We start from the raw sequence: 15,450 nt of genomic DNA on the forward strand, positions 1-15,450 counted from the left end.
GGGGGTAATTTCTTGCTGCCTTGCTAAACTGAAGGGCCATGTGTACATTCAACACCTGATATTTCAATATTCCCTCACAGGCAAAATGAAATAAAAAAGGGCCTGAGTGATAGCTGCAGTTTTCCTTGCTCTTGCTAATTTGGTTCACATTATTTATCTCAACTCCTTGGCAACAGAACAAATACCTGGACGAAGTCAGCTTCACAGATGGCATTTGTTTAGTATGGGGATGCCAAAAAAAGAAGAAGTTGAAAATAAGCCAACTCCAAGGAACCACCCAGATTCCTCATGTGTAAGAGAAATGGTGCCAAACCACAAAGCCTGCATTTCAGCTGGGACATGCAGAAAGACTTATGTGTACATGTGTGTTTTGGTGACTGAGAGTGCGTGCGCCTGTGCATGTATTCAATGTATTAGAATTCATTTTTGTATTCTATGTCTTTTACTGACACCAATGTTTTTAAAACCTCTGATAACTGGGCAAAGAGACTCCTTTGAAGTGGTGATACGCATATATTTAGCAGCTGTCCTTGTTCATCCCAGCATCCCTCTCAGTGGTGCTTGCTGACGTCTTCATTTTCACAAAACCGTCACATATTGTGACCTCCTTTGGGATAGAGAGCCACCATCTTGCTGTGCTGTGTAAGCCACTTGAAGAACTGTTTAGCTGAGCAGTGATAAATAAATATTGTAAATAATGATGTTATGAAGTATTCTACAGCCTCAGTAGGGGTACATGACTTCTCAGATGAGCACTCTGAATAGCATTGAAGTTTGTTCCCCTGAAATCCAGAACAAACTTCTTTCATTCTCCCTGCATGGTCGTAATCTTGGATTATTTACTAAAACAGCCATTCATAAAACATGTGAGAAACACTATGGTGGCATACTGTGTGTACATATTTCATCTGTCTTAACTGCCAGTGGTAATGTCTGCAAAATAAAGGTGGACTAAGCAGATACTGAGGCTTGTGGAAGGCTGCAGAGGCCCCATTGTGATTCCTAACCTATTGTCACTTCCTATTCCCTTCACAGAAGTTCAGAGTGCTTATCATTGTGGACACCAAGGAACCTTCAGAAATTCAGCGCTCTCTCTCTCTCTCTCTCTCTCTCTCTCTCTCTCTCTCTGTGCGTGCATGTGTGTATTGCCACTGCATGCAAATCTTGTCTTGCTGATTCACAGGAGAAGACTGGGTGGCAAGGGAATGAAGACCCAGCAGACTCTTGCTCTGTCACTCTTGTGCCTTTGTCCCAAGAAGGAAGCAAGAGTTTGGACTACTGCAAAACCGAGACCCACAATAAAAGTCATCCAGTGTGCCTTACACATCTGCTCAGACTCACAGAAACTGCTGTCATACTCCAGATTGAAATCTGGGTTCTAGTCAGTACGCAGACTGAGCTGAGCCAACCCCATTCGGAAGTCCAGCCGTGCCAAAGAGGTTTACTTGCAGTTCATAGTAAAGGGACCAAGACTCATGACTGCAAGTATCTTATGTGGACCGGGAAACAACATACTCTCTTACATCATTCATTGCATAAAACTAAGTAGTCATGTTGGAACACAAACTCATGGACGAGAAGTTTGAACTATTTAACTAGGAGAGGTGACATGTTCAGGAACAGTGGTGATCATTCTCTGTTATCGACGCAACTGAGAATGTAGAGTGCTAGATCCCATTTAGTTTTTATGGCACTGCTTAGCCAAGAGCAAGGTTGGGAAGAAGAGATTTATGTGGTTGGCTGGCTGCCCTGCTGGAGTGATCTCTGCCCTTGCTGCAGTGCTGGGCCAAAGACTGATGGGCCTGAACTGTGCAGTGGAAATTAATATTTGATTCCCTGTCATCTCTGCACATTTTACATTCAGCCCTGGCTATCATTCTTCTGGATGGATTTCCAGCATGCTGACTTGGTTGTTATTTTGGTTTTTTTTTTAGTTTATCCATAGATTTAGAGGTCGCACTGGGAATCTCTGATAGAGCAAATGGATGGAGATGCATACAAAATGTTCCTTACCATCCTCTCAGAGTTAATATAAAAAAACTTCAACTCTTGGGCTGTATGTAGACAATGAGACAATCCCTTTGCTTCTGTGTTCAGTCAACGTGTTCTTGTTTCTCCAGCCTGGTTCCAGGCTTTTGTGGATGCTGAATCATGTTGTGTATAATCAGAGATCAGTGGTCATTTGTAATGGTTGTTGTCAAACTTACTGGAGCCATGACCCACCTTGGCCTCTGGCACTGCTGTTGTGACTCAAAATGGGCCTCTGGATGCAACTGGAACTTGTGTTCTCAAAACTGGAAGTGGCCCCCAAGTCATGTCCAGAGGCGTTCCAAGGACCTTGGCAGCCTCTGGAGGCTTTCCCAGGCCTGGTTCAACATAGAAACGACTTCCAGAAATGGGTTGCAACCCAGAAGTGGCCTCCAGTTTTATCCGTTTGGCTCCACTTTGGAGCCAGAGGGAGGCAAGGGTGTGCAGGTGGGCCCAACTTGCAGCTTACTGGGCCTTGGGCCGCAACCCACGAAGTGGGTTGCAACCCACAGTTGGAGAAATTCTGATTTAAGGGTGCAACAGTGGTAAGGCCAAAACAGGCTGCAACTAGCAGGGGAGAGGAGCAGATAATGGTGCAAGACGAAACAAAAGTTAAATTGGACCACAGTTGATCCAGGAAGGGGACAAAATGACCAAAGGAGGGAAACACAGTCACATGCAGCAGGAGAAGAGTCTGTATCCTCAAGGTCGGGAAGGACCAGTAAAGCAGTAGGGACATCATATAGGGCACATCTTCAGACCTCAGGGACTCTCTTACTGAGTCATTTTGCCCACTGCAATGCTGCTGTGTGCTGGTCACTGATGAAACTCAAATTTGTTTCATGAGTAGTTCTGGGGTGGAAAAAATGATATGGAAGTTGTTTGGCTTCTAGGAATGTGTACCCCACTCCAGCATGAGAAAACAAGTGACTCAATGGAGCCTAAGAATCTAGCCAAAATACATCTCTGTTCTCCCAGGACTGCTAACGGTTAAGTAATAAGTGATGCGCTGCCATCTTGTGAGCCTTCCTGGTAAGTTCAGGATCTGCTCTGGGTTATTGCTATCTGTGAGCAAATAGTGCTATATCACCATTCCTGATAAAGAACTCTTGAAAATATTCTCTATTCTTCAATAGTATATTCGAAAGACCACTAATGCCCAATCCTTGCCCCCACAAGTTATGCATTGCAACCTTGCTGCCGGAGTGCGCACTGCAGGCTAAGGTGGGGAGTATGACCAGACAGCCCAGAAAAGGTAAGTCAAAATATTTTTATCTACTTCCTGCAAGGCTGCCTGGCCGCCAGTGGGTATCCTGGGACTAATGCTTAGCTGGCAGTAAGTCCAAGGAGCCTTGGGGGTGGGTTCAAGCCTAGAAAGAAGGATGGGATTTCAGTATGTGCTGCTGCTGCTATAATCCACCCCCATCCTGCCCTTATTTGCCCCAAACTTCCCTAACCCACTCATGATCTGCCACCACCACTACCTTACCTGCTTAAGTGCCACTAATGACAAATGTACACGGTTCCAAGCAATGTGCCCCTGCAATATCACAGTATACAACAGTGGTGCTTTTGTGGTGCCACACCAGCATTTAGGGCTGCAGATCAGCAGGGATGTGCCGGAGCCACAGTGCCAAGACTTGAGTCAAGCGCTGAGCATCCCCCTTGACTTGACTCCATCCCCTTTGACTCTCCATCCCCCATGACTTCTAAAAACCGGAAATAGCATGTTTATTTTTTTTTTTGCCTCTAGAAGGCATTCTGAGGCCCATGGAGGCTGCGGGTGGTCAAACACGACCTCCCTGGGCCTCAGAACACCCTCTGGACGTGATTGGAGCACAGCTCTGGTTGCATTCAGAAGGTTTAGGTTCAGCCTGATCAGGGCACAGTGTGGGTCAGGGGACCCACATTGAGTCACATCCGCAGATGAAAAATCCACGGATAATCAGGCCCCACCTGTATCTTGCTGCTACAATTATTTATTTTAATTTATTATGGTTGTGTGTGAATTTTATATGATTTTAGTAAGGTTTCAGATTTAGGGGGTTGGGGTTTAATGTGAATTGAAGATATAATATGAAGTAATAGGGAAGTGGGATAGAATATGAAATGGCAAATGAAACTTTTCAAGACAGATCCAACTGTTGATCAAACATAATCACTGCAAGAGCTCTATTCCTCTGCGGGCTCATTACAATGATTTAGTTCACATTTATTTGTTCGTTAAAACTGAAACTGAGAAAAAACCCCACAATACTCTATTTCATTCTCCTTTTCAGAAGTAGAAGTTGGGGTACTGTTTGTTTGCTTTCATCACATCTTCAGAACTCTGGTTTAAATGAATCCAAAAGTTACTGGCCTTACTTTCAGGGTAGGCCACAAATAAGAATTTTTATCTTCATACTGTCACTTGGATTTTCAAATCTTGGCAGATACAGGCCTGCCCCTGTATCTGCAGGAGTTCTTTTCCAGAACCCCCTGCGGCTATGTGAATCTAGACACGGGTGGGCACCCCCCCAAAGGTGAGGAAAGCTGTGCTCCTCTCACCTCCGAGGGTGGGGTGGGGAGGGGCAGGACATGGGGGGCCTTCCCACATCCACGGATACGGGATCCACAGATGTGGGGGCATTTCTGAATGTGGATCCTGGAAATGCTTGCCATTCATTTTTTTTTAAAATGCATTTTATGGAGAGTTGTTTCTCTCTCTCCTTCCAGAAGATGGCAATAAGCACAAATTTATGATGACTTACTATGTCTTGAAAAGGAAAGTTCAAAATTGCTTCTGTTATGAAAAAAAGTACTTGAGTCGAACCTTATTCAAAAAATAGGTACCAGTAAACACAATTCACATGCATGTGCTATGCACTAAAAATCTTCTTGGGGTTCGCTTCACAATTTGATAGGCAGTAGCTTATGAATGAATTCATCAAACAAGCCATTTGCTCTCACATGCAAGCCAAGTGTAATTGGTGCTGCTCTCTATGAAGTGCTATAAGAAATATGCAGTAATAATAAGGGATTATTAAGCAATTCTAATATTCTAATATTAAGCAATTCTATGCTTGGGATCATTAGAAAAGGTATTGAGAACAAAACAGCTAATACTGTAATGCTGTTGTACAAATTGATGGTAAGGCCACACCTGAAGTATTGCATCCAGTTCTGGTTGCCACATCTCAAAAAGGACATAGTGGAAATGGAAAAGGTGCAAAAGAGGTGCAAAAGAGACTAAGATGATTACTGGGCTGGGGCACCTTCCTTATGAGGAAAGGCTACAGCGTTTGGCCTCTTCAGCCTAGAAAAGAGGCGCCTGAGGGGGGACATGATTGAGACATATAAAATTATGCATGGGAAGGATAGAGTGGATAGAGAGAAGCTCTTTACACTCTCACATAACACCAGAACCAGGGGACATCCACTAAAATTGAGTGCTGGGAGAGTTAGGACTGACAAAAGAAAATATTTTTTTTTTTACTCAGTGCGTGGTTGGTCTGTGGAACTCATTGTCACAGGATGTGGTGATGGCATCTGGCCTAGATGCCTTTAAAAGGGGAATGGACAAGTTTCTGGAGGAAAAATCCATTACGGAGTACAAGCCATGATGTTTATGTGCAACCTCCTGAATTTAGAAATGGGTTATGTCAGAATGCCAGATGCAAGGGAGGGCACCAGAATGAGGTCTCTTGTTATCTGGTGTGCTCCCTGAGGCATTTGGTGGGCTGCTGTGAGATACAGGAAGCTGGACTAGATGGGCCTATGGCCTGATCCAGTGGGGCTGTTCTTATGTTCTTACAGCATATTTGCGACACCCCTGGGCCAGAGCAAGTTGCGCCAACCTAACTGGGGGTTAGGATTGTAACCACAAGCAAATAAACTCACAGTTTCACCTGCAGCAGCACCATCTTTCCCAAGGTGGTTAAACCCCCTGACTGTTCAAAGGGTTACCTTAGTTTTTTTAATGACAGGCACTGTAATGAATTAGTGGCTGTTATGGATATAATGATCAACCATCTACGACCTCATTTGAGCACTTTATCTTCCTCATTCAAATTGCTTCATTTGAGTAACTTTTCCTTGCCCACTTTACCATAAGATGTTTTGGACTATTGTCCAACTGCAGCTTATCTGAGGCTTCCCATTTCAAAAATGGCAAATACAGGTTGAGTCTCATTATTTGCGTCCGTTCCAAGAACTCACATGGATGGCAAAAAATGCACTATAGCAAATCAGTTTAAAAAACAAAGTTTCTTTGCTCTGGTGATTTAAAAACAGCCTTGATGACCTTTGTAATGCACACAGAGTCAATCAGTCTCTCTCCAGGAGCTTAGGCTTCACTAGGAGGCAGCAATCCCTCCCTTCAGCAGGAGCCCCAGCAAGGGTGAAAGAATGGAGAAGGTGATAATCGCTGCCATTTAGCCTTCTTTCAGGTGCTCAGGGGAAGGGAGGAGTGAAGCCTGCAGAGAGAATGATTGATGGATTGTTAGCCTGCTGCCCTCTCTGGCATTATTAAAGGACTGTTTTCCTTAATTTAAAGGACCCTTCTCATCAGCTTTGATATAGAAAAATCTGTGGATACTTAGGTTATACCTGTAATCACTTGCATGACTGTCTCTCTGCAACAGTAAAAACCAGTTTTTTAAACTGTGTTTTTAAACAGGTGCATTTTCCCCCTTCTCCAGGGATCAGCACATTCCTTCTCATTTGCAGGGGCCATTCGTGTTGAGTCAAATTCATATATAAAAAATCTGTGTATTACAAGGCTGGACCTGTAACCAATATCACATAACTGTCCAGTGCAGTAAAAGTTGGTGTGTGACGTGATCTCATCCCTAGCATAGTAAGATTTAGTTTAGATGTTATTCTTGTGGTACTCTTTGCAGAATCAACTATTGCCGGTAGTAGTCTACTTTTGCTCTGGAAGAAGGGACTCATAAGAACATAAGAACAGCCCCACTGGATCAGGCCATAGGCCCATCTAGTCCAGCTTCCTGTATCTCACAGCGGCCCACCAAATGCCCCAGGGAGCACACCAGATAACAAGAGACCTCATCCTGGTGCCCTCCCTTGCATCTGGCATTCTGACATAACCCATTCTTAAAATCAGGAGGTTGCGCATACACATCATGGCTTGTACCCCATAATGGATTTTTCCTCCAGAAACTTGTCCAATCCCCTTTGAAAGGCGTCTAGGCTAGACGTACTGCCTTACATGTGTCTTTAATTGTGCACCCTTTGACTTCTGTGAGTGGGACTTCCCAGTTTTGGAGTGCAGGAACTTCTCAAAAAGTTCCATCAGTCCCCTCCCTCTGTGTTGCACTGTTAAAGACCCACTTGTGCAACAAGTTACATGCACAAATTGGTGAACTTGGCTTGCCCTGACCTTCCACTGAGGAGTCAGAAGTGGAAGAACAGGCTTGCCCAGGTGATTCAGCCCATCTGTTTCTTTCTTTTTTATTCCTCTGCGTGTAAATGATGCTTTTGATATGAATCCAATTAACACATCAGTAACACAGCAAGGCAAACTAAACAGTTTAGACCTTGCTGTCAGAAGACACTTCACTGGACCATTGTTAACAATGTGCTCATATGGCAAAGCCACTATGACATCTGAGTGGAACTCTGGCTAGTACTGAAGTTGTGGCTTACCAACTTCTGGATCCACTAGAACGTTGAATGTTTTCTGGGATACAGTGAACTGTACTGCAGTGGTGAGCTACAGGGGGCAGTGTGGTTAAGTACCGCAGGCACCGCAACGTGCCATGTAAGCGACCCCTCCCAATTGTCATCAGAGCCATTCTGGACAGTGCCTGTGCATTGTCATCACTGCCCAGAGTGGCTCTGATTGCACGTGAGAGGGGCTGCTTACTTGGCACATTGTGGTGCCTGTGGTATTTACTGCTCTGTCCCTCATGTAGCTACACCACTGCTGTCCTGTTCAGTGCTGGTCCCTATCATCATCTCCTCAGACTTGCATTCCATTATTGTTATAGCTGTAACTACTCCTCTCTCTTCTCCCTCCTCACCTGAAATGCTGGCCAGACATTCTCAAGCTGTGTCCCATCCACCGAAACCTGGAGCAGGAGCTGACCCATGTAGGAGGAGATCCACTGAAGGGCTCTTTACCATGTGTCTCTCCAAACTTGGAGCTAGTCCTGAAAAGCAATATTCGTGTGCAGCACTTAGAAAAGATATCTTAGCATGCCTTTCTGTCATAAATGAGAACGAATGGTATGAATGGAGTTTGCCCAGCAGTAGCAGTCATTGGTGGATCACTCCCAAAGTCCCCAGAAAAGACTACAAGGAAGTTGCAGCTGTAAGGATTTGCATTTGGTGTTTGTATTCATACAAATACTCAAAATATTTTGACAGATTTTACAATATTGGGCCATTTCTTTTAATTAATTATAATCGGAAAAGCATGCATGGAAAGCCTTAGAGTTTCTGTTGGATCAGTGAATCTGTAACCAAATGAAGCCGCATGAAGCAGACTCGCTGGTCCCACAAACGGTGAATTAAACATTGCTTTTGTTCTCACCCCTGAACACATTATTTTTGTTCCTCCACACCCTGCAATCTTAGTTTAAGACCAACCTGTAATTAATATTTATTGAAGGTCTGAGTTTCTGAGAATGCAAAATTAGCCAGTGCCAAGATAGGCTATCGCTCACATCAAAATATAGCAAACCTCCTACTGTTCCTTTATTCTGATGTAAATTCCCCTGTAAGCTTGGCATTGTGATGCCAGCAAATGAACAAGGAGGGAAACAACAACACCTTGATTGAAACTCCAAATGATTCTGAATGGCCTCTTCTTATTCTAAACACATAATATTATGAAACGTTTCATTCCATGTTGATTGATAAAGAGTCTGTTCCACCCCGTCCGGAATAAGACAAATAATATCCTACATTAAATAAAATTTCCAGTTGATACAAATGAAAGTGAACCACACACTGAAAGCAAGGTTTTCAAGTGACTATCACATGCCATGATAATTGGCCCTGGTATATTTGCAAATACCTTTCTTGAAGATACCCTAGTCAGGACAACACTTGCCAAACCTAACATTTGCCTGCCCAATCTTAACTACAGTGGATGTACCAGTGCAGTATCCAGTGCAGGTTAGAGAGGCTGCTGGAGGTCACCAACACATACATGGAGCCAAAATGAGTAATCAAGGTTCCCCTTACTCCAAGTAATGGCCCAGCCTACCCTATGGGGCTATTTAGATCTGTGCCAGATATTTAGCTGGTGCAAATCCAAGAAACCCTTGTAGGGCTCGGAGGCCCAGGAGTGGGAGTTAGGATTAGCAACTGTTCCTCTCCCATTCCGCCCTCCCCCAACCAAAAAGGTCCCCTCCTGCCACCCTCTCTCAACTTCTGTGCCATCCAGAGCAAACTTACCCTGGCCAGTTGGCCCAGATGCTGGATCCAGCTCTGCTGGCCCAGCTGACCCCCATGTTGGTAGAAACATGCCTTATGGCAAATTTGCAACACTTGGGAGCTGGCACAGGGGGCCTGCACTGGCTCAACACAGCGTTTGGATAGCGCCCTAACGTAGCAATCCCGTTGATTAAATCCTCTTGATCTGCTTGTCTTTTAAAAGAGGCACAATGACTCCACTGTTGACTGCAATCATGCATGGTGAAATGCGCTCATCTTCACTTACCGCTCTTTTGAATATGCACTGAGCACCAGCCATGTGCTTCATGCTATGTGGAGCATAATAGTACTCCGTGGCCCCTGCGCAGAGTGGTTGATTTATTTGTACAAATGCTTTGGGGGAAAAGCAGGTCTCTATTAAAGCACTAAATGGTAGTTAAGCAGATGTGTGGCTCTCTAGTGACATTATTTATTACCTCATTAATGTATCAGTAATGAGGATGAAGAAACGCGTTCATGTTTGCTCCATCCTACCCAGCATTAAACTTTCATCATTTTACTGGCACTTTTCTAGTGCAGGGCTAGGGATTTCTCCATGCATTAGCAGCCAGTATGGAAATAAGGAGCCTGTCGCTTTGCAGTGGCATGCACATGTGGGTTTCTCTATGCAAATTTTGCTTGGTGAGAAGATTGATACATTTACATAATGTGAAGGCTGCTTTCACTGCCAAGACACGAAAGAGCAAACATGCACCTTCTTTCTATTCTGGAAGTTCATTAGCATGATGTTATCTGTGATTCCCCCCCCCCCTTCTTCTGCCAAGGAAGCTCATCTTTATGGACATTCATCTCAAAGAGGTCAGGACAGAAACAGTGATGGGATGAAAGGCTCATCTGGACCTTGTATGCAAATATAATGTTTATAGAAGACTTCAATGCTACGCTTTGGTGAATAATTTGTTGCACGTTTGTCCTCTGGTTCTAGCACATGAACTGGACCATCTTGGTGTCTTTAGTCATTATTATCATCAGGAAGGAGTGATGAAAAGCAGGTGCTGGACTGGAGCCCAGAAGCAACATGCACCTGTTCTTTCCATCCTTGGATTTATGTTTTGCTTGCTTTAAAGTCGGTTCCATTTTAGGTTTGAATTCATCCTCAGTCAGATATGATCTGAATTGGTCTTTTAACCCAGATTGAAACCATACAACTAGAAATGAAGAACAACAACATGCTGGCAAAAACAGTGTGTGTTGAATTTCTGCATGCCATGCTACCATGACACAATGAGAACTATCTAAGGAGAAATGTGACATGTGTGGCTGATTCCTCGACCTTAGTGGTTAGCTTCTCTGCTGTTCCTGGTTAACCTTGGTACCCAGGATGACACTGAAAGCCTCCTTGGTTAGTTCTTGGGGGGGGGGGCACCAGTAGTGTAGCTAAGGAGGTGCAGGGGGTAGCAGTTGCTCCAGGCAACAAGCTGAGCTTGACACTAGTGGCCAAAATTGTGAAAAAAATTGGTATGTACAAATAATACCATCATGTTACATATCATTGGAAAGGTAATTTAATGCAGAATGCAATGAAACAAACCTCTTTGGATTATCTGTATTCTATCAAAAGTTATGGCCAATTAACCAGAAAATGAAAACACAACTGCTTTATGGAACAAAAAATGAATTTTCTTAACTCAAAACTGACCTATGAGACCAATTGTTTTGACAGCCAATAAGATGTTGTTATGATACAGCATGGAACCAGTAAGGTGTTAATATGGGTCAGCTCTCATTTCCATGTATCATAATGTAATTACCCCTGCTAACTGGGTAAAGAGGCACTTTTTCAAGTGGTGCTCCTCTTATATTTAACAGGGGAGAATAACTGTCCCTCTTCACCCCAGCGCAGTGTCTCTAACCAATAAGGGGCACATTTATTAAATTAAATTTTGTTGTGGGGGGGGGGTGTTATAAAATCTTCTTTGACCCCCAGGTGGCAGATAGATGCCTTAGCTATGCCACTGGTTGGGGGGCAGCAGAGCAAATGGGTTGCGAGCTTCTGGCAGGAGGAGGTGAGTTTTCTCCCAATTTTCACTTTTTAAAAAAGCCTGGGTTTTAAAAAAGTCTGGTTGTGACATCACTTCCGGGACAACATTTTGAGCTTGCACATGATCATTAGCTAAGCAACTAGGGGTCACAATACCTTAGACATCAGCAGCCATGGTTGGGCCCATAAGAAGTTAACCACTATGACTGCCTTTACTAAATGCTGTTGGGCAAATGGGAAGACCAGGCATGGCCTATTCGTTTCTTTTTTTTCTCATAAAAGGGCTCCTAGCAAGGCAGACCACAGAGGGAGAAGCTGCAACTTGGACGACAAAAACAGCTCCAGCCTTTGTCCCCAGATCCTCCAGTCTGTGATCACAGAAATAGCATCTTTGCTGATCAGTAAGGTTTTGGGGTTATTGAAAACTGGTTGTCATTTGACATGGAAAGGGGCAGTGCTGCATTCAGGAGAATCATAGTGAGAGCATGGATACCCTGCAGTTCACCATGGCTTGTGTGATGGTGTGCGAGCTTGTCTCCATTCAAAGGTGAGGTCATAGCTCAGTAGTGTAGCACTCTTTGTATGCAGAGGATCCCAAGTTCAACACATGGCATCTCTGCCACTACGTACCTGCTACAGAGTAGGTTGCAGGTGGTGGGTCAGCCTCCTGCCCAAGACCTTGGGGAGCCCCTGCCAGGTAGACAATTCTGGCTTGTTGGACCTGGCATAGGCATATGGCAGGGGTGTCCAAAGGTTTTGGGCAGGAGGGCCACATCATCTCTCTGACACTGTGTTGGGGGCCGGGGAAAAATAATTAATTTACATTTAAAATTTGAATAAATTTACATAAGTGAATATATTAAATATGAACTTATATGAATGAATGAAGGTCTTGCAGTAGCTCAAGGCCTATAAAAGGCCTTGCACAAAGCAAGGCTGGCCTTTTCTTTGCTGCTGCTACTGCATCACAGACGTGAAACAGCAAGCGGTGGAGGGAGCCCTCATCCCACAGCTAATGCGAGAGGACAAACAGTCGCCCTCACGCTGAAAGCAGTTGTATCAGGCCAGTGTGGGCTCCAGCAAGTTTCCAGACAGCCAGAGGCTCATTGGAGGCTGGGGTCTCCCTGAGGACTGCATTGGAAGTCCTCGAGGGCTGCAAGTGGCCCCAGGACCGGGGTTTGTGCACCCCTGGCATATGGCATTGGATGCCAGGATATGGCATAGTCATACAAATTATACTTGAGTCACAGCTATGAACTTCCTCTACTCCATTTGCCGCTCTGAGGCTGACCCCGAGTGGGCCTCCTCACTTCAAGAGCTTGCCACTAACTCAGATTATGATGCAAGCAAAAGGAACCAGGCCTTGAGAACCAGGATCACTTGCTGGCTGCACTGCAACTGTTGTATCAACCTGTATCACTGGCTAGAAGGTGGGGAAGTGGACCAAGGGCTCACCCCTTCCTCACCTGCCCCTTTTCCTGCAGCCTTTGTTAGGTCTCAAGAATTCTAGAAAGAGGGATTGCTGCTTCCTGAGAGGCCAAAATTCGGTTCTGGGCTTCTGATCACATTCCAGTGTGACCAAGCTTATGTCATCATGAACTGGCTTTCATATATATATGAGCATTGCCCTTGAGAGTCAGGTGTCTGATTCTGGAAGCTGGAAAGAGAAACGCAGACAAGCAGTGCCTTCTCTGCAATGTACTATTGTTCAGCAACGAGCCAGAGAGAAATCTTAAACATAAGTGGCTTTTTACCTTTAACAATGTCATTGTAATTCCACCTTAATTCTTGTAGGAAAGGTCTGTGGAAAAGGACCCCTTAACAGTGCAATTTTGTCGCTTGTTGACATTTTCCTGAACTTAGGAAGCAATCTGAAGTCCCAGGACTAAATTAGCCAAGACAACGAGAATTCCAAAAAAGGTCCCTTCTGGAGGGAAGAAAGCTGAAGTGGAATGAGAAGACACTGTGGGCTGAATTGACTTTGGGTACAAACAAAAATATTTTGGCTCTATTGATCTAATCATTTCCCTGTTTTTAATTTAGAAGGGTTCATCAGTTTAAAGAAATAGGCATTTACCCTTTAAAGGGCTTTGCTCACTTTTAAGATTAGTCAAAGCTCTTTCTTAAGCTGAGGCTTGATCGCTTTATGATAGGCCAATCTTTGTTCTATTACTCATCAGGCACAGCAATTTCCAAATTATAGCCTATATATAATGACAAATCAAGTAAATTAGATTTAAAATACAAAACAGCTGGTATAAACTAGACTTGTTTAGGGGAGGAGAGGGAGAGTGTGAATTCATAGTCTGGGTTCATGTGTGCACCCCCCCTCCTTCTGTTTCATCAGCACCAAGGTATTGCACTCACCTTTAAAAAGTGCATTGACTGAACATACGGAGAAAGAAGCAGATTGCCAAATTGCCCCTGGCTCAGAGCAGTATTCAGTGGGAAAATGACAGTAAGTGCATATTCTGATCATAATTCATCTCTGTTGCGAACCACTGAAGCCAGCCAGTATTCTAGTTGGAGTGAAAAGTGTGCCATCACTAAAGTTGAATCAGAGATGGATGCAGAAGAGTCAGAGGAAAACCCTCTGCCACGGCCTATGAGCCAGAAAGGATGTATGCTGTTGCTAAGGCAAGGCATGACAGGAGAAGCGGCACCCAAAAGACCAGGCAGGGATTGAAATCTAAGGGGGAGGATTACTGTAGAATGAGTAAAAAGCTTAGGGACATCATAATAGCATTGGTTGGCAACCTTCAGTCTCGAAAGACTGTGGTATAAGCCTACAGCACTTGGTATTCCCAGGCGGTCTCCCATCCAAGTACTAACCAGGCCTGACCCTGCTTAGCTTCTGAGATCAGACGAGATCAGGCATGTGCAGGATAACAGTTGCTGTTAATTAGGGTTACTGGATCTCGGGTTTCTGGTGAGATTCAAAGTTTTTGAGGGTGACCTTGGGCACTTGGGAGTTAGAAGAACTGAGACTCGTTCGCCTCTTGGCCTTTTGGCTTAGATCAAGTATTGAAGGGCTACTTTTAGTGCCTCTCAACTCCCTAGCCTATGAAATTGCGTAGTGCACTACCTCCCAGTCGTTGGCATAGGAGAGGAAGATAAGTTGAAGTGGAATGGCAGGAGGAGTGTTTCAGCAGTATACCTCACTGGAACATTATCATTTGAAAACACCACTTTTAAAAAGTATTTAATTCATAGTTCTGGAAAAAAAATATTGCAATTCTTCTATGGAAATATATACACTCTTTATGTGTTTATACAGAGCGGTGTGTGTGTACACACACACACACACAATCTCAGGTTTGGAGTGCCTTGGATGTGGCACCCTTCCACAGAATTATGTAGCTACTTAATATTACAGGAGGAAAAAGAGACAGGAACTACCTTACATAAGCTCAACTGAAATATCAAAGCCAGCTTCCAAGTCACACGGTAGCCAAACTGAACATAAAATGTATAGGGTTCACTTTCATTAGGCAGTTTTGATGCTTTCAAGGAGATATCGGTTCCAGGGATTGAGTTTCCTTATTGCTACTGTAGTTCTATATTCTATTGAGGTCAAATGATAAAAAGTAATCATGTGGAACTGCCAAAAAATACCGTATATCTAATAACTGGAAACAGAGATAAAACAGGAACTGAATTAGTAGGGGTCATGAAAGGCCAGTCTTTTCTGCTACCTTTTGATATTTCCTTTACTTTTTGAGAATTGAAAGGGAGATTCAGTGTGAGTGTCAGGATGGACAGTGAAGGTACTTCAGAGTCCAATCCTATCCCACTTTCCAGTCCTGGTGCAGCTGCAATGCAGCCCTAAGGGAACAATTGTTCCCTTATTTTGTGGAGGCCTCAATAACTACCCTCCTACCACAGGATGCAGTGCGCACTCCATTGGTACAGCTACACCATGGGTCAATAATTGGATAAGATTTGGCCCTCACTCAGCACACACTTATTGTCCAATCTTACTATGCTGGTGGAGTGTG

The 15,450-nt window shown here is 44.1% G+C and overlaps 1 pseudogene; it reads right to left on the minus strand.

Moving 5' to 3' along the window:
* Window positions 1–14,235: 14,235 nt before the first annotated feature.
* Window positions 14,236–14,355, minus strand: LOC136643299 (5S ribosomal RNA; annotated as a pseudogene).
* Window positions 14,356–15,450: the final 1,095 nt, after the last annotated feature.

Source organism: Tiliqua scincoides, chromosome 2 (assembly GCF_035046505.1).
Source record: "Tiliqua scincoides isolate rTilSci1 chromosome 2, rTilSci1.hap2, whole genome shotgun sequence".
NCBI lineage: Eukaryota > Metazoa > Chordata > Lepidosauria > Squamata > Scincidae > Tiliqua > Tiliqua scincoides.